This window comes from Centrocercus urophasianus, unplaced genomic scaffold, assembly GCF_019232065.1.
Source record: "Centrocercus urophasianus isolate 14NV4802_14NV808 unplaced genomic scaffold, USGS_Curo_1.0 seq_20, whole genome shotgun sequence".
In the NCBI taxonomy this organism is placed as follows: Eukaryota; Metazoa; Chordata; class Aves; order Galliformes; family Phasianidae; genus Centrocercus; species Centrocercus urophasianus.
In genome coordinates this window covers 4,871,832-4,896,982 of record NW_024884756.1, presented here as the reverse complement: position 1 = coordinate 4,896,982, position 25,151 = coordinate 4,871,832, and the positions used below count along the sequence as shown (strand labels likewise).

Sequence of the window (25,151 nt, the reverse complement as noted above, 5' to 3'; positions counted from 1 at the left end):
GGTTTAACATTCCTGTGCCCACAGGTGCAGCGTAAGGTGGCTGGGAATATGAGAAGAAAAACGTTAGCTGATAGGGAAAGCTAAGGGAAGGCAGAGCTTGCAGTGGCGATGAGGGTTGTCAGTCAGTCTGTGGGCTTTGGGGCAGGTGCCCAGAATGACGTGATGTATGGCACTCTCCTTTAGTGACACGGTGACCAAATGCGCCAAAGGCATTCAGAAGCAGCGCATGTCATTAGCTCTTAGCTCGTCCCCAGGGCTTCTTGTGGGGAGTGGCATCAGGAGCCAGCCTGGCCCTGCAGTCTGCTCGCATCCCAAGGCTCTCGTCTGGCTTTTAACCGTGCTTGGTAGATGGCTGTTTTCTCAGCACGTGCAATGGAGGTAAGGAGGAGTTCTGCTGGATGGCTGTTTTAGGCAGGATCTGAACATCCTCACTTCTCTCACCAGGACTGGGTTTAGACCACTAGTACTGATGTTGTGTTTTTTTCCTATGGTTACTTAGAGCAAGCTTTTTTTTTTTTTTTTTTTTTTTTTTTTTTTTTTTTTTTTTTTTTTTTGAGCAATGGAATGGCGTTCCTGTTAATTTATTGTACTTGATGATAAATTCTCAGTGGAGATTAAACTGATTAGAAAGGCTGTCTCCTAGGCAAAGGTTTCAGTGGCAAATAAGGGTCATAGCTTTCCTTTGAGTTAGGAGTCACTTGCGGGGTCTGTCTGAGCTTCTTGGACATCTATTTTTGTGCGACTTGTAGGAACTTTGCTATCTCTGCTTCTGCATCAAAAGAGGCTGAAGTTGGCCTGTTGACTCAAAAATTATTAGTTAGGGAGAACGTAATCCACATAAAACTTGTTTATGTGGGTTAGAGTTGAGATCCACTGATGTGGATCTCAACTCTAATGGATCATGGTCCTGATGAAGAAAGTCTGTTTCATATGAGTTTACATCTTTTGCTCTTCTCTGCTCCTGCCGCATCTTCCATTACCTTTGCACCAGAGCGTCCCAGTTTCTCTGTGGCCCTTTGCTGTCCTCTGGACAGGACACAGTGCGTGCTGGAGTTGCTCTGGTTGCTGGTCAGCACTGGGTGCAGTGCCTGCTTTGGAAGGTCAGAGTCAGCAGTGAGTGGTGAGCTTGTGCTGGTGCTTTCACCATTTGAGGGAAGGGATGACTCACCTCAGCTTTGTTCTCCATTTCTAGAAGGAAAATGTACTCTTGATCTCAGGCTATGTTTAAATATTAAGAGTTAGGATAGTAGATTGCAATAGCAGAAGTTTGGTTTAGTAATTTCAGGAAGGATACCCTGTGTAACCTGTCAGGAAAACAACCATCAAAGCACAGAAATCAGTGGAGGAAGAAAATCATCATCAGCTCATCTCAACTCACATGGCTTCCATTGGAGGAAGTGATTAGGTGCAGCCTTTCAGTTGGTGTGAAAGGCTGGAGGCTGCCAGACTCATTTTGGAAGCTTATGTTGTCGTCTTGCTTATTTTCTTGGTCTGTGCAAAGTCAGATTCCAGTTTACTCTTCGGGAGGGTTATATTCACCAACTTCATGAGACTTAAAAAGGTGGTTTCTGTCTTAGCTGTGATAACTACGGTGGTTTGGGTATTAGCATAGTAGCAGGAACAACAAAAAGAATACATTTAGTAAAATACTAATTTCCCTTTCCTTTACTTATCAACTCTTTTTTTCCTGTGAAACTCTTTGCTGTATAAAATTATGTCATGATTATACAGGTCTGCAGTGGCTTTCAACGTGATGAATAAAAGGCAGTTAATTCACCTGCCCCGTTTATTCAAAAGCTGCTGTTCCCTGATGGAAACCTGAGCCTGGCCTGACAGAGCTGGGAAAGCCAGGAGAGTCTGTGGTGCTGGTAGTGTGGTAGGAAAAAAGCCTATGGAGCAGCAGTGCTGCTGACTCACGCTTTGCAAACCTGGAACATTCCCTGAAAGGCTGGAGATGCAGATTAACTTCCTTTCCCTGGTGTGGTGAGAAGACAATTCATTACGTTATCTGCCACTGACTGAAGCCTCTAGATAGTTATGCACTGCTGCTTTTGCTCTGATATATGATGGAGTGCATTAGCATGGAGCTTGCGAGAAATCACGGGCAATTTATTTTAATACATTGAGTGTCGGTCAGTGCTAAATCACAGAAGCTATTTAGATTTGTTTTCTGAGTCATCCTGGCTCTTGTGATAAGGTGATTTGTCAGTGTGTGTGGTTAGTAAATTGGCTTCACTTTTTCCTTTTCTTACTTTTAATATTTGCTCTTAACATTGCAAATATATTCCTTAATTGGCCAAAAGAAAATGTGTCACATTTAGGAAAGTGCCTTTCTTTAGCCTCTTCATCACCAAAGGGAAGAGATTTATGAGTGCTAGAGACAGAAATAGAGAGCAGTGGGGGAAAGACCATAGAGCTGTGTGTGTAAGTCAGTACAAAGCTCCTGCTGTTGTCTGGTTGCCTCAGTAGCCTGTGTCTGCTGGTCCCGAGCCATTGCTGTCCATGTGCCCGGAGGGACCCGAGGTCTGTGCTGCTCAGCAGCATAGTGTTTAGTACTGACAAACATCACTGCGTGCTGTAAGCCGTAGATCTGACTTTGGCTGGAGAGAGAAAGGGATGTGTGGCAGGTTGGAGGACCTGTGTGTGACATGTCCACCCTTCTCCATGTAGGTGTTTGTGTTACGGCCGTGACCTGTAGGCAGTTATGAAACAAACCCCACAGCACATTGCTGTGAAATGTTCTTTGAGAAATCACTGGCACTCTGTGTATGAGACAGGATGGTCCCCTACATATGTAGCAGGGCAAAGAGAAAATAAAGCAGCATCTGATTTTTGCACAGGGAGAGAGCCAAGCTGTGTCCTGCAGCTAGGAGCTCTGTCACCTCAGTACTGCTGAGCACTACTGTTGGTTGCTGGCCTCAGGCCTCAGCGTGCTGCTGGCAGCAGCGCACATGCCGGTGCCTGCTGCTCTCCTGCAACCATGTCTTACATCTTCTGTGAGTGTCAGGTAGGATGCTGGTGTCTTACCAGTTCTGACATTTCCAAAAGATGTCATTGGAGTTGATGCAGAGTTTCATGGGCAAGAAGCCTCAATGTGGACATTGTGGTTTCATCCCTGCTCACTCATGTGCTCTGGTTTTTTTTTGGTTTTTTTTTTTGCACAGGGCTGCAAGGATTTGAGGTAGATTGGGTTCTGCCTTCATAAGTTGTAGGCCTGGGGACCAAGCTGTTGTCTCCATGAACCAGCACAACGACGCCATTCTGCCCTGCCGGTCCCCCTGAGCAACAGGGAGTGGTCTCTCTGCAAAGCCAGCTTGTTTTCTGTTCATCTGTAAGCAAAAGGCATAAGATCCCAGTGTGCTGTCACAGGCCACCTGAGAGATCTCTGGGTGGGGTCAGGGCAGGGACAAGGCCAGTAATGTTTAATAATTCAGGACAGAGCTACCTGCTTCAGGATTTCCAGAGTTGCAGCAGTTTAGCTGAAATCTGTCTAAGGGGATTTTTATGTGCATCAATCCCAGACCTTTCGCAGCACTTCTTAACGTTGTGGAGGTGGTTCAACTATTTGATTGCCTTTAGGGTCCTCCATGTTGTGTTAATGCGGTACCAATTGAGTTTACACTGACCCAAGATGGCTGAGAGCTGTACTGATAGTGTGATGTTAAAGCACGGCACGGCAGCTGCCAGTGAGGAGAAATCCCTGCCACAAGGCAGGGTATTTCTTATGTCTGTGGGAAATTAGAAGCACATAAGCTTTACTTTTAAGTGAGGCTGTCAGTGCTCTGTGGTGAGCTTCTCTCTCAGAATGCATGCACTGAGGCCGGTGGGCTGCTCCTGTGCTGTGTGCTCTGCAAGGACAAGGCTGAGAAACGGTGGGTTTAGCAATGTGATGATAAATCTAAAGGTACATCAGCAGCAACTTCATTTCTCCTTGGACGGATGCGCACTGCCTAGGAGAACTGAATCCTCTTCCTTGGAAAGTTGCCATGTAGTCCTGCAGTACAAGCAAGCACATTCATAATCATTAAAAGGAGAACTGAAGCCGTTCTTTTCAGTGGTGGTATTATGTAATTAATAGAGAACAGCCTTATTTGTAGCAGCAACTGTGAGAAATGAACAGATTTGCTGACTTCAGCGACATTTGCTACTAAATACGGAGAATGCCCTTGAGTATGTAAATCAATGTGCTTATCCTTAGGTTTGTTGTATTTTGTGTCTGTTGGTAGACCGGTCTTTCCTTACACCGAATACTTGTGGAAGTAACTATGAGCAGGTAAACTCATACAGTCATATGTACAACGTCTAAATGTAGTTTTGCAATTGTCACTAACTGTACAAACCTGTACACTAACTGTACAAACAAACAGTCACTACCTGGCATCTGTACAAACCTGAAATCCTCTTCCGAGCCTTCCCCAGAACAGGAAACTTGAGCACTTCAGTGATAAATTATAGAACACAAGAGGTGGAGACCTGTTCTGTGATACAAGTAATGCATCCATACATCTTGCAAACAGTTTGCAAAGTGAGAATATTCATTGAAAGAGAATGTTTACAAACAAAATAGCAAACGAAGAGGTTACTGGTCTGGATGGTGGTACTTCTCCCTGCTCCCCACGCAGTCTGCTGTTTGCTATATTGTTGTGTTTGCCATCTCCAAGAGTCCGTGAGTCAGAGGCCTTGAGCTTCAGAGAGGGTTTGTGTGACACTGAGTGTGTCTGGGAAGGCTTCTCAGGAGTCTTTGAGTAAGTATAGTATTAACATGGTGCAATTCAGTAATTTCCTGTGTTCTTGTCCTGTGACTGGCTTTCACCTTGGCAATATTTGACAGATCCACCACTACTTAAACCCAGCTTGTGGTGGTGGTAGTGTGGCTGTATTCCTCATACACCAGCGCCTCTCTTTCCTAGACAGGTCAGGAGCCAAGGTGCCTGCAGCAGCCCAGCCGGATAGCGGGGCTCGCGTTTCCCTAAGAGCTGCTGTCTCCAGGCTTTGGAGGAGCCAGCAGCATCGCCACAAACCAGCTGCTGTGCAGCGCCTTGGCCGGCAGTGATGAAATGCAGCTGTAGAGAAATGAGGCCATGCCAGAAAGGTGCATTTTGAGACCTTTGGCACGTAGTAGGGACGACCCAGATCTGATGTGGATGTGACTGTTCACTGCAGCTTGGCACGGCTGCCAATGCCAGCCCACAGTGATCTGCTGCGCGGCGCTGCTGCAGCTATTTCTGGTAAGGAAGTCGGTGGGAGGTGTCTGGAGCCCTCCAGTGAAACACCAGCTGGGATGCTGCAGGGTTGAGTGGAGCAGGGTCTGGCCTAAGCACTGTCCGCACTCCTGAAGAGCAGCATTTACCTGTGGGAAGCTTTCTGCTCACAGTCATGCAGCACTGCCGAGGACAGTGTTTGTGCCTTTAAAAATTGGAGAGTTTGAAGCGTCGTATTCTATCTTTCCCCCCCCCCTCAATTGTAAGGAGATCCATGTGGAAAATGTTACTGCCTTCTGCATATTAGATTTAATGCAGGGCTCACAGAGACCTTGTGCAATTGCTGTGTATCCTCTATAGACAACTTGTCAGATGGCTGTGGTTCTGTTTCAGGTGCTTGCCAAGCACTGGAACTGTCACACCTCTGTGTGGATGGACACTGGATAACATTGTGACTGTTCTGCAAAGTACTTCTTGGCTGTGGTACTAGCTTTTATTTTCATCTATTAAGCAGAGTTTATTTTGTGCGTGAACATCAGTTTCTGACGATGGATTCAGCTCTGCAAAACATGTGTCATTTCCCCCTCAACATACCAACCTCTGAACGTGGAGAAAAGCAGTGAAACCTACAGAAAAGGGGCTCAGTCAAATCCTTGCATTTTGATCCATGTGCTCACTTCCATTTTGCTAGTGTTTGCGTTTATGTTTTCTGTAGCTTTCTTTGTTACAAAGATGTGAGCATCTCCCTTTCACCAGAGCCGTTCCCTGAGGAGTTCATTCAATGTCCAAACTCTGTGTTCTGTCAGAGCAAAGACTTTTGAATCCAAACCTTTGGATTCAATTCAAGTTATGGGGCTAACAGGCTTGTTTTAAGGGGAAAGAGAGCACCGCTGCAAGCAAGGGGAAGAACTGGTTTGTCTGAGGAAGGGAAGTTATATGTTGTAACAGAGGCTTAAAAGGGCTTGTGAGGATTTACAGCTGTGAGTGTTTATGAGAGCTGAACCCGGAGTGCTTCCGTTTCCCAGCCGTGCGGATAGCAGAGACAATTACACTGCACAGCCCTGTGTCTGAGCTGGAGCAATCTCTGTGGTGTTACAGCCCCCATCTTGTGGTGTGTGTGTGTGTGTGTGAGAGAGGGGCATGTCGAACTGCACAGAGGCTGGCTGAGATGCAGTGTCCGACGCAGTGCTCCCCTGCCTTCCCCATGCTGCTGCTTTATCCCAGGCTTCAGCCCACGTGTAGCAAGTCACAGAGGCACAGCTTATCGCTGCTGGGCAGGAGCATCTGTCCCAGCTTTGCTATTTTGCACTTGTCGGGGAGGATGGGTGAATTTGTAAATGATGGTGTGGAAGGGAAAGCTGTGACCTCTGCACCTGCTGCAGGTTATAGGGCTCCGTGTGACGTGAGCCGGGCATTGAATCCACACGTCTGGAGCTGTGATGGGCGTAGGAAGACCACTTAGCTGTTTAAATAGACTTGATGGCTATTGTGTGGCTGCCATCTGTCCTCTTTTGCACAGCTTTGTTATCATTTTTAACCCCATCTTACTAGGTCTCTAAAGCACTGGTCAGTCTGCATTCATTGTTGGATAAAGGAGCCGCTGCTTTTCTTAACAGAAAATAATCTCTCTCTGTAATAGTATTAAATCATTCTTCCCCCCCTTTTTGGCATGCATGGTTTTCTGTGCCACGATTGATAGCAGGCACCTTACTGCAGCATTTACCATCCTGATAAATCAGCGTGCTTTAATGGGGTGCTCTGTTCTAAACGGAAACCAGTAGCAATAGCTTAAGCATTAAGCGTTGAAAGCCAAAATGCAATTTACAATTTAATGTATTAGCAGGTAAATAAATCTGAGGTTGGAGCAAGACAAGGACTGGACATGGAAGGTCCAGGGAACACTTGAAAAATTCTCCTCACAAGAGGTCAGAGAATTGAAGGAGCTTGAAGGGACTGCCGGTAAAGAAAATACAGAAGCAAACATGCAGCATATTGCAGAGCCTGCTGTTTGTGCTGCTGTATCACTGTCTGTATCGGCTCGCTCACCTGCTGTCAAGAGATGGTACTGATGCAGAAGCTGGTTTTGCTGTCTGCCTGGCAGGGCTGAGCAGGCTGAAGCTCAGTGCAGCTCTGGCCCAAGTCCAACGCTGGCTCTGAGCAGCAGCTGCAGGAGGGCTGCAGCAGTGCATGCACGTGAGTGCTGTGAGCACTCGGTCTGCGGTTGATGTTCTATTGATGTGTTTTAGCCTGACGTGCTCAACGTCAGTAATGAAGACTTTTTAAAGGGCTGCAAGCACTGAAGTGCCCAAGTGAAATTCTTCTGTTCTGTGCATTTCTCACGTTCAGAATGCGAAGGGGAAAAGCTGTGTGACTGCTGTGGGCTCACTGAGGTAAAACTAAGAAGTAATAGAGAAGCGGAAAGGCCATTGTAAAGAAAATATTATACAGAATCAAACAGTTTGAGGGTTGTGAAGCTGGTGTGGGGACACTCAGACACATGACTGCGCATATGAAAATCTACTCTTAGGTACAAAGTGTGCTTCCCTGATTGTGACTTCACATTCAAAGCAGTGGATCATTGATGCTTTTAGAGGGTACAGAATAGGTTAAAGAAACACACTGAGGTAAAAAGGCCCCGTGCATGAATGGGCACTTGGAGTTTGCTGTGCCTGTTCTGCCTGGCCCTGGATGGAGCTTGTCCCACCTCAAATGCTGAGTCTTGCTTGTGTTGCTCTGCTGATGATTTTCCCTCCATTAGCATTCCATGTCTAGTTTTGTCTTTTTAGGCCTCAGTCTTTTATCCAGTGATCTCTGTAAACCCTAGTTGCTACGCTGCTTACCTGGCATGGCTTGCAGTTTCTGGAAAGAAGGAAAAAGAAGGATGGGGATGAAGGAGTAATCCACAAACATCAAGTAGTGGTGGTGCAACTCCACAGTGCTTACCATAGCTTTCTAGATGCTTCTGCTGAAAATTTGCTGCATGAAAGCTGTTCTTTTCCAGTGTTCCACTCATTGTACTGTATCTTGATTGGGCCGTGTAAATCCAGCCCTCTCACTTGACTGTTTCACTTGCTTACCTAGAATATGTGTGGAGATCCAGAAAACCTTTGCATATCTGCATACTATAAAATAAGTACCTAGAATGTATGCATTATATAGTTATCTAATGCCCACTTTCCCTGTATTGGCTTGAAACTAGGGTAACTAGATCAGTCGTGTAGCCAGGATTGGTCCTAGGTCTTAGAAAGCTGCAGGCATTGCTGTGCCAACATGCAGCTGGTGGGAGAAGTGCAAAGAACTGACAGGGCTTTGTTTCTGCAGCAAGCAAAGCACTTTGTCTGCTGCATGGCACCTGCCACTTGTTTCTGTGGCAGTGGTAAGGCAAAGTTAGAGCCTACTGAAAGAAAAATAGACTCTTTTTTTGCATCAGCGAGCTATGGATTGGGCCTGTTGGGCCCTTAAAGAATGGCTGTGATGAGAAAAGAGAGCGTGTTGGGGTGATCTCAGTAGCTGTGTGAGGAGGTGAGGGGTGCTGCTGCCAACGGGAGCTTGTGTTGCTGAGGCTGGTCCAGGAGAGCTGTGGTTCTTGGAGTCCCTTCCCAGCTAAGGAATGTAGAGACAACCCACCTGCAGGGGTCAGAGCTGCTCTGCCCCACAGCTGCTTAGAAAAGCCCAGCCAGTGAGAGCTCACACCACATGGTGCCTTGTATGGCACAGAGCTGTGACCGTGCTGCCTGCCTGGCTCAGGAGAGCATTTGGCCTTGCTGCAGTCAGCCTTGTTCCGAGGGAAGGGGTGGTGAACGTGCATTCCTAGCAGGTGACCAGTGGGATAAAGATGAGGGAAGCTAATTGGAATTGTCACCGTGGAGTCTCTTGCCAGAGGCTATCATTATGCTGAAAAGCAACATTAACCAAGTTGGCAGAAAAAGATAATTTATTGTTAAATATTAACTACTAAAATTCAACTTACAGTTTTCTCTCGTGTTGTGCTGTTAGAGCTTTGGCTCGCTTTGGTTTCCAAATTTCCATTCTCCTCTAAAATGCTGCTGGCTGCTAGAGACACACCAGTAATCCAAACCTTGAGTCTGAAAAGCTCTACGACACATCCCCATTTGGCTGGTGGGATCTGTTTCTTGGTTGATCTTTATTAGAGGAAATCGATGTGATGACATCCCATATGTTGCAGGTTAGAATGTAGCTGCAGTACGAACGCCGAGGTGTTGATGTACGCTATGTTTATACAAATGAATGTGTTTTATTTCACATCTGCACAGGTTTAATGACTATGTAGGCTGAAATTGCAGTGGACATAGCAGGGTGTTTAAGGGTAAGGATGGTGGGGAGAAAATATTGAAAAGGCTTTTTAAAATGATATTTCTTCTGGATGGTTTAATAACAGCACATGCGGCTGTGTGGGCACAACCTTAAAAATTGAAGTCACGTTGAAATGCTCTCATTTCCATATTCAAACAGATTTGTGTGGTTTTATTGACTGGTTGCAAACAGTACATTAAAACATATGCCATCAAAATTAGGGCAGTGTTTCCTACAGTGTAGATCCGTACTGTGTGTTATTTACTTTATCTGTCTATGGAAATCCCAGTGGCAGAAGTCTCTGCATATGTTCTCCATAAACCCACTGAGGATGTGTGTTTCATACAGAACAGGCTCATTAACAATGTGAACATGGTACATGCTTTTGAGTGGCTTTGAGATTTCTTGCATACACTGCCAATTTCAGACCACATAAGAAATGGTTAGTTCCCATCTGGGCACCTTCTCAGCTGTTGGAGCTTAATGGAAGCTGGAAGCAAGCTTTGAACTTATGGTATTCATGGAATGGAGAAACAATTTTCTGTCAGTTGATTTTATTAATGATTAGTAGCAGCTTGTAGCAGGTGGGTTGTTTGGTGTTTTTTTTTGCTCAATTAGGGTCAGCGAGCTCTTTCCTTTGTGACTGATGTGATGGTGTCGGGTGGGTTACAAGGTAATTAATACACTGTGCTCAGCCGGGTTGTCCTGTGGCTGCTACCAGGTGGGATGGCTGCAAGCAGCTTGGGAGATGGACAGAGAGATGTACCTTCCTGCTGCTGTGCTTCTGCCTGTGAATAACAACTGTGTTTCTGGAGCTGGGCATGGCTGTCCTGTGACACCCAGGTACGTGAGGGCAGGACTTCGTGTAACTCCATGCTCTCATTGCTACACATACAGCACAGCTTCAGTCTTACTTCAAGTGATAAAACAGCTTTTGCAGGACCTTTTCTGCAGGCTACAAGATTAGGGTGGATTGTGGTTGTTTTTTTTTTTTTTTTAACTAGTTACCTGGTTTCTGTCTTCTCATTTCTAAGAAAAATAAGTAATTCACAACGTCTGCTTCGTCCAAAAGAGTAAATCCCCTCTTCCAACTGCGTGAGCCACGTGAGCAGCTGTTAGGCAGTCCCTTGGAATTAAAAGAGCTGCATGGAATAGTGTCACGGAGCCTGTTCCTTCATTATTAATTGACACCTGAAGATGTCCAAAGCAAATTTACTGCGAGTGCACGCATGAATATGGAAGGTCATTTTGTATTTAGTAGTGGCAGTATTTTCTGGCTTTAAATGGTTGCTTTGGTACCCAGTGTGTGCTCTGCCTTTATCTCAGCATTTCTTTGTTTGGGTTTCCTTGGAGTGCCATTTGTGCCAGTGGATTGGGGCCTCTCCCCCCGTTCAATTCCAGTTGTTACTTGTAAAGCTATTGAATATAAAGCACACCATTGCTTATCTACATCTAAATTAAAAGTACTGTGGCTGACTTTGTAGAGTGAGCCCCTGTGATGCGGGAACACAGCAAAAATGAGGTTGCACCCCGTAATTCCTGGTATGTGAGGGACTGGTTGTCAGGTAGGGCCGCACAACAGCAGGAAGATGCAGCCTCATTAAGGCAGATCAATTATGCATCTCCAGCCTTGTGGCACTGAGCATGTGCCACATGTACTGGGCTACAGGACATGTGCTCTGTCTTCCGTTGCCCAGATGTTATGGCCCCGCTGTCAGTCACATTCAGGATGAGTTGTGTGGCTATAGTTGCTGCTGGGTGGAGCCTGTTGCTGGAACACCACGTGCCTGCAGAATTCGGACCCAAACTCCCAGTGGTGGTGTTCTGGTGGTAGCTTCTACTCCCCCCTTTTGTGTCTTCACTGCTTGTGAGCAAAGAGCATCATTGTGTAGTTCTGCTCTTGTAAGTTGGGCTGGACTCAGAGGCTGTTAGCAAGAAGCCTTGGAACCTCTGTCTCACTTCTAATTCCTGTTGCTTGCTGTCCCCATCATTAAACTGGGATGTGGCACAGTGGTCACCTGCAGGAGTCGCCTTCTCTTGAGCTTTTTGGCTGCAGAAGGTTGTAGCTTCCCTCAAGTAATTGTGAGCTTATGACTTTGCTGTTAGACCCTCACTGAGGTATAGCAGGGGCGTAAAAGACCATGGCCAGTCAAAAAGGAGAGCAAAAAAGAGCTACAGTAAAGCATGCTTAGCCAAGAGGCAATTCATTTTGAAAAATGTTTTAACTGGTTTATAGTCATTTGGGCTGAGCTACTTCCCATGGCATATGTTTTCTGGGAAATGGGCCAGCCCAGTAATAAGAGGCCACAAGAAAATTGGCACTAAACATGTGGATGCAAGGGGCTTGAAGAAATGAAAGCTTAATAAAGGCTGATACCATCTGAGTAATCTTGTGAGGGCTCAGTTTGGATGCCACGTGGTTTCCAGGAGCAGGGATGGTTCTGCTGCTGTGACCAGGTACTGGACTGGTATCAGACCCTGAGGTCTGATTGAGCTAACTCAGTAATGGAGTTGTTCCATTCTGAGTCAGGCAGATGGGAATATGCAGTATGCAGCAGGAGGGGGCCCTTCTGCACCTGAGACAAGAGGCTTGTAAGAGGAAGGAGAGGCCAGACAGCTCCCTGCTGCTCCGTTGCCAAGTCCCCGTTTTGATGCATTTCTCCAATTCATGCAAAACCCAGAGAAATCTGTTCTTAATGCCTGAGAATAAGAAGTCATGGGATTTCTTTGTTTGCATTCAAAATACCGTGTCTCCTAATCATCTTAAAGCAACAGACACGAAAGCTCCTTCAAGAGAGATGTCATGGAGGGTCACACGTTTTCCTTTGAGTGATGAGCGGTACTTTTAAAGGAGATTAAGATAAACTTCAGACCTATGGCCTATATTTTCTGTTTACTGCTTGCAGAAGCTGCAGCCCTTTGCTAAGAAAAGTGGAGATGCTGTCATTACAGATTGGATTGAAAGTCAGAAAATCTGTGTGCACTCCTCTGCTGTGCTGCAGAGCCTGGCCATGGTTTCTGCAAAGGCATTTTATCTTCCTTGGCTTCAATTCTCAGTCTTTTAAGAACAAAAAAGGGCACAATGGAACACATTATTTAGAAGTATTTTCCTTGAAAATGAATCCACAGATAACCCTCAAAAATCTGAGGCAGGGAGCAGGAGATAGCTCAACAGCTGGAGAACGGGAGGCAGATGCTGGTAGGCTGAAGGCAGGTAGCTTTGCTGTCACACTGCTTCGTAGGAACGTTGCCTGACCTGATGCTGAATTACTTTTTTAATGTATTTGTTTTATTAGAGAGCCTCTGTGTCATAAATACGAGTACATGACAGTAACTGGTTTTTCCTTTTCTGCTTTCTGTCTGCGTGGATTGGGCTGTTAACTCTTCAGTGACCAACATCTCAGTGCCTATGGCCATGTTAGGCAAAGTCTGCACATGTTGCAGGTATGCTCAGCCCCTCCATCACTTGCACTCCAGCCATGCAAATTGGCTGTTGCCTCAGTTGAGGAGATATTCAATACATCCCTCCCCTTGCTGGTGCTTTGCTCCCAGAAGAGCATGTTCCCTGATGGATGCTTCAGCAGGAATAAGCCCTGAACTACGATCCACTGCCGGCAAGTGTTGCCACATCCTCTGTGAATCTATTTTCAAATGTGTGAGTTGAAAGTGGATCAGGAATTTCAAAAGAAGTATCTGTCAAGTGGGCAGAAGTGTTGGTCTCTGTATAACTGAGTTCTCTTTAGGACTTTGCCTACAGTGTGCAATCCACTTGGCCTCAGGTTTAAATTGTGCTAAGTACCTGAGATGCACCTCTATAGAGGGCTGCAGCCTTTGTGCTCAAATGGATCGGTCATATTTGGCTTTCAGTTACTTTCTTTAATCTCCTTCAAGGTGTTTATATAATAAAATGGTGTTTTAGGAAAGCTGTTATGCACTTCTGAGTAATGAGTTTCCGTTTTGGAAGTTCTGCAAGATTTACATGGTAGCTCACAAAAAGAGGTATGTTTGTTGGGTAAAGTACAAAAATACTTCTTAAAGTTGTTCAAAGAGGGATTTGGTCTTAATGGCTTTGCTGTAACCCATAAAACCCATCATCTGAAGGTCGAAGCACTATTTTAGTCTTGTTCCCTCTTCATAGAAGTATTACAATCAGTGTCGTCTATTGTTGGAAGAAGCGTGGTGCTGTGAATGAGCAGTGCAGCCTGGCACTTATGTAGTCTTTGGCCAGTGAAGTGCAGCTTTCAGCCTGTAAATCATTTCCTGAGGTTTGGTCGGCTTAGGAGAAAACATTGTTATTTTAATGCATTTTGATGCGATCGGAAGCATGTGGTACTGAAGGAGAATAATAAAAAAATAAAAATTACAGGGATTTAGTTTCAGGAGGTAGAAATCTGTATTTACCCTGGTTTTCTTGTTGGCTTGCCACTTGCTAAGTGTTTTCAAATGCACCATACAGCTCTTTTTGCAGGAGGAAATGGGACAGCTAATGCTTGCTGCTGTGGTGTGCTATGGTTTCTTGTCGTCTTAGTGCTGCTTGCTTTCTTAATCGTAAGCCGATTAAAGCACAATAATGGAACACACTTTTGAACTGCTTATAAATGAAGGGTAAATAATTATATATATGATAAATAATTATCAAAGAAAGAGGTTGGCAAATGAAGAGGAGGAACTTTGAGTGTTGTGGCTCCTGGCAGAGCCCCTGCCTCCTGCTGCTGGCTGTCACTGCTCCTGAGGAGCTCGTCTCAACTTCTCTTGGACCTGGGCTTCTGGAGAGAAGAGGGTACACAGGTGAACTGGAGAGACCAGAGTCCTTTGAGCTTCCTCGTGTCTGTTTCACTGCTTTGTTTTGTACTGGTCTCATGTCACTACGTTAGCAGCTCTTATTTCTTTGTTAGCTAACGTTGACACAGAAGGGGTATGAGACAAATCCTCCTGGATCCACCTGGCAGCATCTTCCAGGCTGCCCTGGCACAGCCTTCCAGATTAACCCAATCTCAGCTCCAAACCAACCTCCATCATTCACAACGAGGTGCCTTTGGACTTACACGCGCCTGGTCTCAGTAGCCGAGTCCCGTATCAAGTTGGTGGGCAGCAACACTGGATGGCTACTTGAGCTGCTGCTCTCTGCTCAACGTGGCCAGGCAGCATCAGCCACGCTATCCCCCACCAGTGCTTTGCGCAGCACTGACCGATGCCAAACCTCCCGCAGCGAGAGGCAGTCTGTGACATGGGCTCCTCCTGCCCGACCAGATGGCTGTCAAACTGAGGAGCTGTCGCAGCTTTCTATAGGATTTCCAGACCCTAAGCCACCGCAGGAAGACTGCCCGAAACTGCAGAACCTCGACTCAGCTTTGGCTTCTAACAAAGGTACTTACTTGTTAGCCTTGTTTTTTAATGAAGTGGGACTGTGGTGCAGCAGTTCCTTGTGAAACCACAGGATAGGGGTCTCTTACTCCTGGCAGCTTCTCGTTGTTAGGAACTTTGTGAAAGATGTCCGTTTTTATTAAAGTAAACAAAATTATCTCAAATAAGTGCTCGAAAGAAAAACATTCTTGTTTCTATTAAATCCCTAAACTTTAATAAGGACACACAAGTGTGTTCTTTATGGGCAGGCTGGCCTTAGCCTGACCTCAGCTAGCCATCTGGATCCCTATTTCTTAATAATGTATAGTCTGAATTTGGCTTTTATGACTTGTAGCTTAAGCTATTAAATACAGCACATTTGGTTTCACAGGAACTACAGAATTTTCAAATAAACAACAGGTTGGAATATGTATACATTACATGAGAGAGCCCTCACAGCAGACTCCTCAGCTAAAAAGCTTTGTGTCAGTAAGGCCCTGGGCTGAGGTTATGGGGTATGGACCCAGCCTGGGCTTAGGCTGCTGCTGGCACTGAGAGGTATGCAAGTCATGCTCTGGGGACACCGTGCTGCCTGCCCATTTACTGACATGTGGGCAAAGCCAGTTTTGCTTTATAAAAGCAAAATAAAAACAAAAGGAAATTTAAATGAAAAGAGAGAGATGAGAAAAAAATGTCACTGATCAAGCGGGCAGCAGCTGGACTTGTCCTTAGCTTTATTTATGGGCATGTTACTTGCTTCGACCCCTGCTGCCCACTTCTTAAGCAGAAAGCCTTGCGAAAGCAAAGGAGAAATTCTCTCCCAAGAGCCCAGCAGACAGGCAGAGTAGATTAATGACAGGATGCACTTCTAAGTGCCCACGGAGCCTAAACACAGCTGGGAAGCACAACTGCTGCTCCCAGCTGCGAGGCTGGCCCTCTGTGCCACTTGTGACGGAGATGGCACTGCTGCTGCTGGTTGGTGCTGAGCCTGGCTGGGGGTGTGAGGGCTTGGAAGGAAGCTGTGGGGTGCATCCTCTGGGCCCAGCAGGGTAGGAGGGCTGGTGAGCGGGTGCTGTGAGCCCCAAGGGAACGGAGGAGTTGCAGCTATCTGCTGCCAGTCTGGCTCCAGGCTTTGTTTACCAACTGTGCAACGGAGGGTGACTGGCTTGCTGAGCACAGTGGTGTGGTACTCAGTGACCAGTGATTGCTTACATGTCTGTTTTGGAGATATGAACCCTGCTTTGGAGCCTTGCAGTCTGCTTTGGACCCTCCACCCCAGCTTGAAATTCGGTTTTGTGGCAGCCCTCTGCCCAGTCCCAACAGCTCTTTCACAAGTTTGTTGCCTGTGTGCACTGAGACCAGACTATCTGAAATTCCATCAGCCAAACCCCCTCCCCGTACCCTGCTGCCAGTGGGCAAGGGCTTTCCTATAGCAGGCAGTGCCGGAGAAGAGTTTGGGCTAATGCTTTATGGATTTATAAAATACAAAATTAAGAACTATTTGATTGTAGGGACTGAAGTTCTTCAGTCTCCTCAGTCCGGTTTCCTACGGTTTCACCTCTGGGGGCCATATACCTGTGGCACTTGTGGGATCCTTTTCTCCTAAGCATCCCTGAGTCTCCCACCAGCTGGCCTGTTGTCAGGCAAAAAAAACTTCTTGCTCCTGTTTCATGGTAGGAACTTCTCTCCCTAGCTGATGCTGGTATCAGTTTCTCTCTGGCATGAGGCATTACTCATTTACTTAAGTCACCAGCAGGTCACTAGTTTTGCCACACTGCAAGAACCAGATGCACAGGAAGAGGAATTTCATTGCAGGTATGGTTGCTCTGGCAGTGCAGAGCCAGAGCAGTCCCTGGGCTGGGGGAGATTTTCCTCTTTCATGAGTGTAGGCTCTGGTCAAGCGAAAAATGAAGTGATGATGCATCTGTAATTTGAGGATAGGTTATGTCTGAGTGAGAAGGAGAAAAGTTTTATTGAAGATTGCTACTTCTTATGTCCTTGCTTCTTCCTGCATTGTAGAAGGTCACGTATGTGAGCTCATTTCCTTTGGCTAGGAGTGGAGTGTGAAGCTCCTAGTGGCTGTGCCTGGCTGTTTGTTGGTTCTCCCATGCACAGCCTTCCAATGCAAAGTCAAACAGTGATGGCACATGGAGGTGTGTTTTCTCATCACTCTGGCTGCCAGCAGGGCAATCCTGCAGCCAGGGTTAAGCAGATGGCTTGGGACAACTGTGTCTTAACCACGTCTGCTGCCTTACTTAGATTGTCCACCCAGGGAAGTGGAGATGGTTCTGCCCGCAGGGGCTGCCGTCCTTCCCTGCCCTTTCCTAAGCTCTCTCTTGTGGCACATCCCTGCTTCAGGCCAGGTGAGCTACTGGTCTCTAGTTCCCCCTCACTGGTAGGAGAAGGAGGCTGGCACTCAGCAAGCTTGAAATCCAGCCTGTTGAGGTGCCTCCATGTGTTCATAAGAAGATATCAGAGCTTCCCCAGTGCTGAAGCTGAAGGAAGGAATTGCCTGCTGGGCTGTCCTGCTTCCCATTCCCGAGCTGCTGTGCCATGGCCCCCCCATTAGACTGCTGTCAGCTCACAAGGACTTTCCCAGGATGCCTGAGTGTGCTGTCTGTCTGTCTGTGGAGCCGTTAGGCATTTCCTGGTAGGCCTGGAGGCAGCAATGGCAGGTGATGTGCATGAAACCCTGGCGAAGCAAGCAAAAAGCTCCCTGTACTCAACCACTCAATGACTTTACTTGCTGTAAGTCCCCCTCACCCTGTGACAAGCGACTTGTGCATTCAGATTGCTAACAGAGATAAGCAGTTAGGGGTGATTTAGAAGATGAAAGGCTTAAAGCCTCTGGGACCTTTAGCTTTGCAGCTGTGGAAGTGTGTGTACTACTGGGATGCATGCAGAAGGGGTCTGGTAGTACGGTCATCAGCAAGGACATGTGATTCCTTTCATGTGTGCCAAGAAAGCTTCCTTAAGGTGTCAGAGAATGTGGTCAGTGCTCAGCTAAAGTGCTATGAAATGTGGTGAAGGAAGAAGCAGAAATCCAAGGTGTGGTAGCAAAATGTGTCCCAGAAAGGCAGGGAATGACTGCTGGCCTTGTTCTGCTCACCCTGCCACATACGTTCCCAAGCTGTATACACAGTACAGGTTTTCTGGCAATGATTTTATTCCCATTTCCCTTGGGCATCTCTGGTGGCATGTTTATCACAGTTGATCCATGCTGTAGAGAATATGTTCTAGCCTGTGTCTTCTGTGTTCCTTACCTCATTTGGTGCTTTGGGCTTCTTTCTCTCAAATGCATCCATCTCAGTGCAAATCCTCAGCTCAAATGTGGTTGTCATGGATACTGCTCAATTTGCACAGCCTGTTCTCTGCTCCAGAAAGTTAACTTAGGATGGTTACGGATTGGATAACCTGCAGCCAACTGACTGCAAGAACCTCTGTGGCTGTAAGTAGAGGTGGTTTCCCCGTGCAACTCTAGAGATGCTCCTTAGCTGTTGCTCTTCTGGCATGATGTGCCTCATGGTAACTTACAAACCGGCAAGGGGCTGTGCTTGGTTATGCAAGAGGGTGGAATTAAGCACTGCACGGCATCAAGATAATGCTGAGAGGTCGCTATCTGTGTTCATTGCAGAGGCATTGGGCTAGATGGCCTTTAAAGGTCCCTTCCAACTCAAATGATTCTGATTCTCTGTGTGGTTGGTCCTCCTTACTGCCGTAGAGCAGCAGGAACTGAGTACTGTGGTTTTCCCCTCAGGTAGTAAGTAGCTCTCTCAGTGACCCGCAAGATATTCTTGCAGTTTGAAAAACTGTGAAGTGGGATTTTATTACTTTTTCATCAGAGTCATCTTCTGAAGTTCTGAATTACACTTTACATTGTGTAATATCATGCTGGCAAGAAAAATAAACCGGAGCCAAGCCAAAAAAAATGTGGCATATTTTTATTGTGTCTGTCTTGACGTTTCCATCGCACCTCTGAAATACTGTTGAGTTCTGGGTATAAGATGTACTGGGAAAATGTTCTGCCTGCCTTGTAGAACATAGGAAAGTCTGCAGGATGAGTAAAATTGGTGCTTTTGAAAAGGAGCCTCTGTCAGGAGGGTGGAGCCAAGCCAGCGTAGTACCTCTTGCTTTCTAAGCCCTCTCGTGTCCTCCCTCATTCCTCAGTTGCAGAAAGATCCCTTCCTGCCTGCTTGAGAGCTGCAGCCATGGGGAAGACTCCTGTGCTGCTCTTTGAAAGGCAGAACCTTTGTCTTGTCTGTCCCAGCTGCAGTACACCTCCACCCCATGCATGGGCTGTGCCTTTCTGGCAGTCATGAGTACTGCTGGGAGGAGATGCTCGCGTCACCTTTAAGCAAGGGAGTCTGGAAATGGAAGCAGCAGAGAGCGTAGTGTGGGACTGTAGATGTTGCTTTCCCACTGCTCTGGTAGGATGGGGCTCAAAAAGAGCAGCCAAGAATATGCCTTCTTTGTGCTGGTGGAAGCATGTTCTTGGAGCATTGCAGTGTAGACCTGCCCTGTGCCTGCTCTGGGCAGCGCTTTTTCAGCCTTCCTAGATCTGTGTTGAGCAAAGGTGGAAGTGGCTCTGCCCAGCTGCACATCGTTTCTCATCACCATGCTTTGTTCTGGCACTTTGTCTCACCTCCTCAGCCCTGTCTTTCCTTCCCTCCCTTCCTCTCCTCGCCTTCCTCCAAATTAGCGCAGTATGTAAGAGAAAGACTCGTGCTGTTGGTTTGCAGCAGCGTGACTGTCAAGGCTCGTGTACATACATGAAAGGCAATGGCTGATTTTCTCTGTTGATGATGTCTGTCACTCGGGACTGAGACAAAGCCCCCTGTAGTCTTGACACATCCTGGCTTCCTTCATTGCAAGAGCTCTCCTTGGGAACAGAGCTCATTTCAACACGTGCTTTTGCTTTTACATCCGTGAGCTTACTGAAGGCTGTGGGCTTGTTTTAGAAAGCACTGTTAGTCTGAAGACAGATTAAATGCGGTATTCAGTAAGGTACATGTAGTACCATACATAATTTCAAAGTGTGTTGGATTTTTTTCCCCTGTTCCTTTAGGGAAAAAAAAATGATGCGATCGTGTCTTACAAACTTAGTGGTGTCTGGCAAAGTCTTGGTGAGATGTCAGGTTATGCTGAAGTAATGTCTCGAAGGAGCAGGTCTCCAGCTTCCCAGTTTCGCAGCAGTATGTGTGTGAGAACGCTAGCCCCGAGTGTGGTAGCATACATTTTCTGGTGTACCGTACAGAGGTGGACATAGTGCTGCCCCTGTTAGGGGAAAGGCATCTCAGATCATAACGAAATACTTATTCTTGGCTTCCGGCTCAGAGGGTTGCTAGTTTCTGTTTCACTAAATGACTGGAGCAAGCATTTCTTTTCTGGCAATGAGTCCAGTGAGCTTTTCCCTTCAAGCCTGTGAAGATGCGTCTCGTGTCTACATAGCAGTTTAATGGGTGTCTGAAATAGCTGAGGTTTCTTAAAGCAAATGGCAAAAGATGTGGGATAGTGCTATGCTAGCACCTCTCAATTAGCAGGGTCTTATGCAGCCCTTCTCCTGGAGGCCAAGTCCTTGGCTGGAGGAAGCCTCTAGGGCTGTGCTGTGAGGGGAATCTGGGGCTGAGACTGTGTAGTCTGGGGGAACTTGGTGACCTGAGCTCTTCTTGCTTTGCTGACGAACTGAGAAAAAATAGGCTAGCAATTCACTTTACAAGTCTCTTAAGCTATTGTAAGAGTTTATGGGAGCTCATTATGCAATAAATTATAGATATAAAATAGCAGGTGGCACATCTTTCAAGCAGTATGCATGAAAATTCGTCTCGACAAGATTAGGAAAACAGCCCCCAGACCTATCTTCACTGAGCAACTACAAAGCAAGGAAGCTGTAGTTAAGAGAGATGTGGCGTTGATGGCATGTCTCTGCTGGCGAGCAGGGCAGAATCACACAACCACATAAGCTCGGGGCTTGGAAGGGACTTCAAGAGATAGAGTCCACCCTCCCTGCTAAAGCAGGTACCCTGCAGTAGGTCGCACAGGGAAGCATGTAGCCAGGTGTTGAATATCTCTGTGGAAGGAGGCCCACCCTCTCTCTGGGCATCCTGCTCAGTGCTCCACCACCCTTACTGTAAACAAGTTCTTCAGCACATTTGTATGCAACCTCCCACGTTCAATTTTGAGGCCATTGCTCCTCGTCCTATCGCTGCCCACCACCGAGAAGAGCCTGGCCTCACCCATCTGCCTCCCACCTCACTTTTTATATTTATTAACATTAATCAGATCAAGGGGGGATCTGATCTTTTCCCCACGCTGGACAGACCCAGGTTACTCAGTCTTTTCTCATACGGGAGGTGCTCCAGGCCCCAGTTCATTTTTGTGGCCCTTTGCTCAACAGTAATTGTTAGCAGAATGATTTCTTTCCTGCTAGTTAGAACATCATATGCAGTATTGGAGACACCATTTGTAAAACCCAGACACCGTATATTTTCATCAAATGTAGCAATTGTCTCCATCTCTGAGGCTCCTGAAACATAAACCCCCTCAGGGTCCTAGCCGGGCTGCTGTGTGCAAGCTGTGAAAATATTGATGCACTCATTTTATCCTTTGCCTTCCTTGTCCTTCTCTTTCCTTTCTTTATTCCTTACTGGCAGACACTAGCATAGCCAAGTTATTTCTGCGCCAAGATGAGGAAACTTTCCTCCTCAGCCAACTGTGCTGACACTGCTAACCTTGATTTCCATAAATGATTGAACAGTGTCTCCTGTCTGCAGCATATTTCAGGCTCCACTTACCCGAGGTTCTTGGAGAAAAGCTTAGAGAGCTTTTAATCTTTCCCATCTCTGCCTCCCCATCAGCTTTGGTTCTGACTGTCTGCTCCTCTGTGGCCGTGAGCTGCCCCGACCAGCAGCAGCAGTGCTGGGATGCTTTTCTCTGCAAAATGACTTTTTCCGAGTTGTAGGGTTTTGACATTTATTTTAACAGACTGAAAAAATTGATGTGGATTAGTATAGTGGAAAGGAGATTTCTGTGGTTGTTGGACAAGCAGTGCTACTTAAACTGTGGGAATTAGGAAGCGTTAAGAGTAATCTGGTCTTTTGTAACACAGAAGCAATTAATTAGCATTTAGAATAAATAAATTTGGGATGACATTGCTCATTTTTGCAGCGTTAAAACTTTTTACAGGCCTGCTGGGTACAAGAGGGACGTTTCTATTATTTGAAGGCTCTGCTGCTGGGAGGAAAACATTAAGGGAAAGGAAGAGAGTATTCTAAAAGGAAAAAGCTACGTGGAAACCTTTGGTGCTAATGGATCAGATCCATTTGGAGCCGTAGTGTTTGCAGACTGTCGTGTATAATGCATTATTGCGCAAAACACAAAATGCTTAAAAGTAATTTGTGGCAATTTAGGTTTTATCATTGCTTGCACGCTGCTCTGGGGGAATGAGGAGCAAAAGACAAGCTCCCAGACGGGAGAGTTAATAGCTCTAGAAGTGCTGCTCTGCAGGCAGCTGAGTGAAGCTGATGACTCCAAGGCAGAGCTGGGCCTTGGGCAGAGGGGCTGGAATGGAAGCACTGTACCTTGCTGAGGGGTGGAGTTAGAACAGCGCAGGGAAAGTATATGCTTAGTCCTCATCACAGTAACTGCGTGGTAGGTAGGTCATGTGGCAGTCTTTGGAAAAGACCCCTAAACTGGAAGGGGGAGAAATATCACATAATCACAAAATAGTTTGAGTTGGAAGGGATCCCTAAAGATCTTATGGCCCAACTCCTCTGCAGTGGACAGGGCCATGTACAGCTCCATCACGTTGCTTAAAGCGTAGTCCAGCCTGACCTTGAATGTCACCAGGGATGGGGCACCCACGTCTCTGAGCAAGACAGGTGCTTCATTCTTTTGAATAAATAGAAAGACCAAAAGGTCTCCTCTGCAGCTTCTTATTAGCAGTGAAATGCAGCTCACCTGTTTTGGGCCACGTCCCTCTGGAAAGCCAGCGTTCAGAGCAGACTAGGTGCCATCCCCTGCAGTGCTGAAACTGGTGGGCCAGTACGTCCCTTCATCACAGCACAAGCCTGCCAGTTTAAGTGCGTTCCTCACTGAGACAAATTCTTTGTGGATTTTTGCCCGAGGCAAGAGGAACAAAAACAAAATTATAGGTGTACATACACACAAAAAGGAAGCTTTTCTAATGCATTCTGCGCTGTGATTACTAGGAGATGCTCAGAGAAAGTCAAGAACTCCGTTCATAGTAGTGGGACCAGATTCTTACAGGCACTTAAATGCTAGCTTCTTGCATTCTAGATAAATGCTTTGAGTCTGGAGCTGCCAGCTCTGCCCTGTGGGTGGTTGTCCCTCCTGTTTCCTTGGGGGAGGCTCTCTGAAATGTCTCATTTTCGTCCTGGTCAGGAGGAGGTGGGATTGCTGATTGCTGATGCAGCCCGTCCCCAGCAAATTCCTGGGACAGAAAAATGCTTCCCACTTTGGCAGGCTGTATTTTGACTGTTTGGTATATTTGATATTCAGCTGCAGGCTAAAATCACATTTATTGTGTTAGACCTTCAGCAGAGAGTTGATTGAGGTTTCAGTTCGGGCAACTGGAGTATGTGTTCAATGCTGATGATAAATGAGCGTGTGTAAGTACGGAGTTATTTTTGTTTATTCCTTAAAATGCTGTCTGGTAACCTGGGCTGCCTGCTGCAGGTGTGTCAGTGCTGAATGCTGTTGCCCCAGGTTTAACTCTCCCAGGAGCCACCTTTTTGGGCATGCTGCACAGCGTTGTTTGTACGGGTGACACATGGGAGGGCTGCTAGGACACAGAGTGCTGAACGCTCAGCTGTCCAGAACATCGATCTTTCTGCTAGCTTAATTAGCTTATTTTAACATTCCTCTTTATCCTGTGGGGGTTAGAACTGATGGGAGCTGGAGCTGCGGTTCCTACAGCTTGTTTCATGTCACTAATTATTGCCTGTAAGGGGATGGTACACTCTGCTGACAGCCTCTGCAGCGTGTTGGAGCAGTCGCTCTCCCTTCATTCGCTGTCAGAACTGTCTGAAACCTTCCCCTTCAAAGCAGCAGAATCGTTCAGTTCTTGCTGGGTGTTGCTTGGGCAAACTGGTGGAGCACTGCAGCTAGCACAGCCCTGCAACAGCATCGTGGTGCAGGCAAGCAGATCCAGTCCATGTGAAAGAAGGAGAGTCTGACTAAAATCACTGAAGTTAAAAGCAAATGAGAGGCAGCCTTAAAGACAGGTGGTACCAGCAGCCCCCATCATACACCTTTCTTCCTGACAGTGGCCATTTCAGTGCCAGACTGCTGTTTGCATCCATACTATCCATAGTATTTGTCCAGTGTACTCTGGTGAAAAATTTGCAATAGGGAGAGGATGTGTAGGCAGGACACACAGAAGAGCCTGTTTGAACAGACTGGTTGCTGTTACTGCCCAAGCATTTCTCACAGAATGAAAGGCATCACAAGAGGAGGTTAGCAGTGTCTGTGGTGTAACCTCTGCTATTTAACGTGGGTCAAGGGGGGAAGGCTTCAGACCCCCTGCTGTAGAATTATGTAGCATCTCAATCCTTACAGTGTTGAGTTTGTGCTAAGCTACCTGAACAGGGACTAAATAGAGTGTGTATCTCTCTCTATTTTTTTTTTTTATAGGAACAGAGAGTTTTCCTTGTTTAACAACCACACAGAGCACCCTATCATCTGCTTGAACAGGTATGACCTTTTTTCTTGCTAGAATAGTTCCACAAGGAGGCTGCTTTACCTGGCTTTGAGAATTGAGAACAGAGCAAGAACACTTCTCTAACTCCTGGAACACTTCATTTTTCTGGGGTTAGTTCCCACTTTCCCACTTGTGTTTATGTGTTTTTGTTTTAGTTCCTGCCTTGTTTTTTTTTTTTATTTTCAAAGCTTCTTGTGTCTGATGGGAGCCACTGTGCCCATTGCCTATGGAGCTGTCTTCCAGGTTTGGTTAGCAAGGACCTGCTTACAGCTCAGGGTGGAGACAGTGTTAAGGTGGTGTTGATACTGAAGGAGAGCACCTAGAAGAGGTGACGGTGCTGCTTGCATGCAGCTCTGGTTCAGCATGCCCTGTGCTGAGCTGTGCCACTGAAAATTTGGAAAGAGTTTGGCAGAGCAGTGATAAGCTAGTACTGCTCTGTCTTCAGAATTGAAAATGGTTGTGTTAGATCTGAGAAATGAACTTTTTCTCTTCTTTGGAAGAAAGAAATCTTTCAAGAGAGCCCATCTCAGACAATTGAAAACTCTCTATGACACTTGAAGCCAAGTTTTATAGGG

The 25,151-nt window shown here is 46.5% G+C and overlaps 1 protein-coding gene across 1 annotated transcript in view; it reads left to right on the top strand.

Moving 5' to 3' along the window:
- The window catches only part of MAP2 (microtubule associated protein 2), a 189,122-nt gene that overhangs the window by 79,556 nt on the left and 84,415 nt on the right, over nt 1-25,151 (top strand). The window contains exon 4 of the mRNA XM_042822366.1: nt 24,510-24,569. The gene's annotated coding sequence lies outside the window, so the exon portion shown is untranslated. The remainder of the gene's footprint in view (nt 1-24,509; nt 24,570-25,151) is intronic.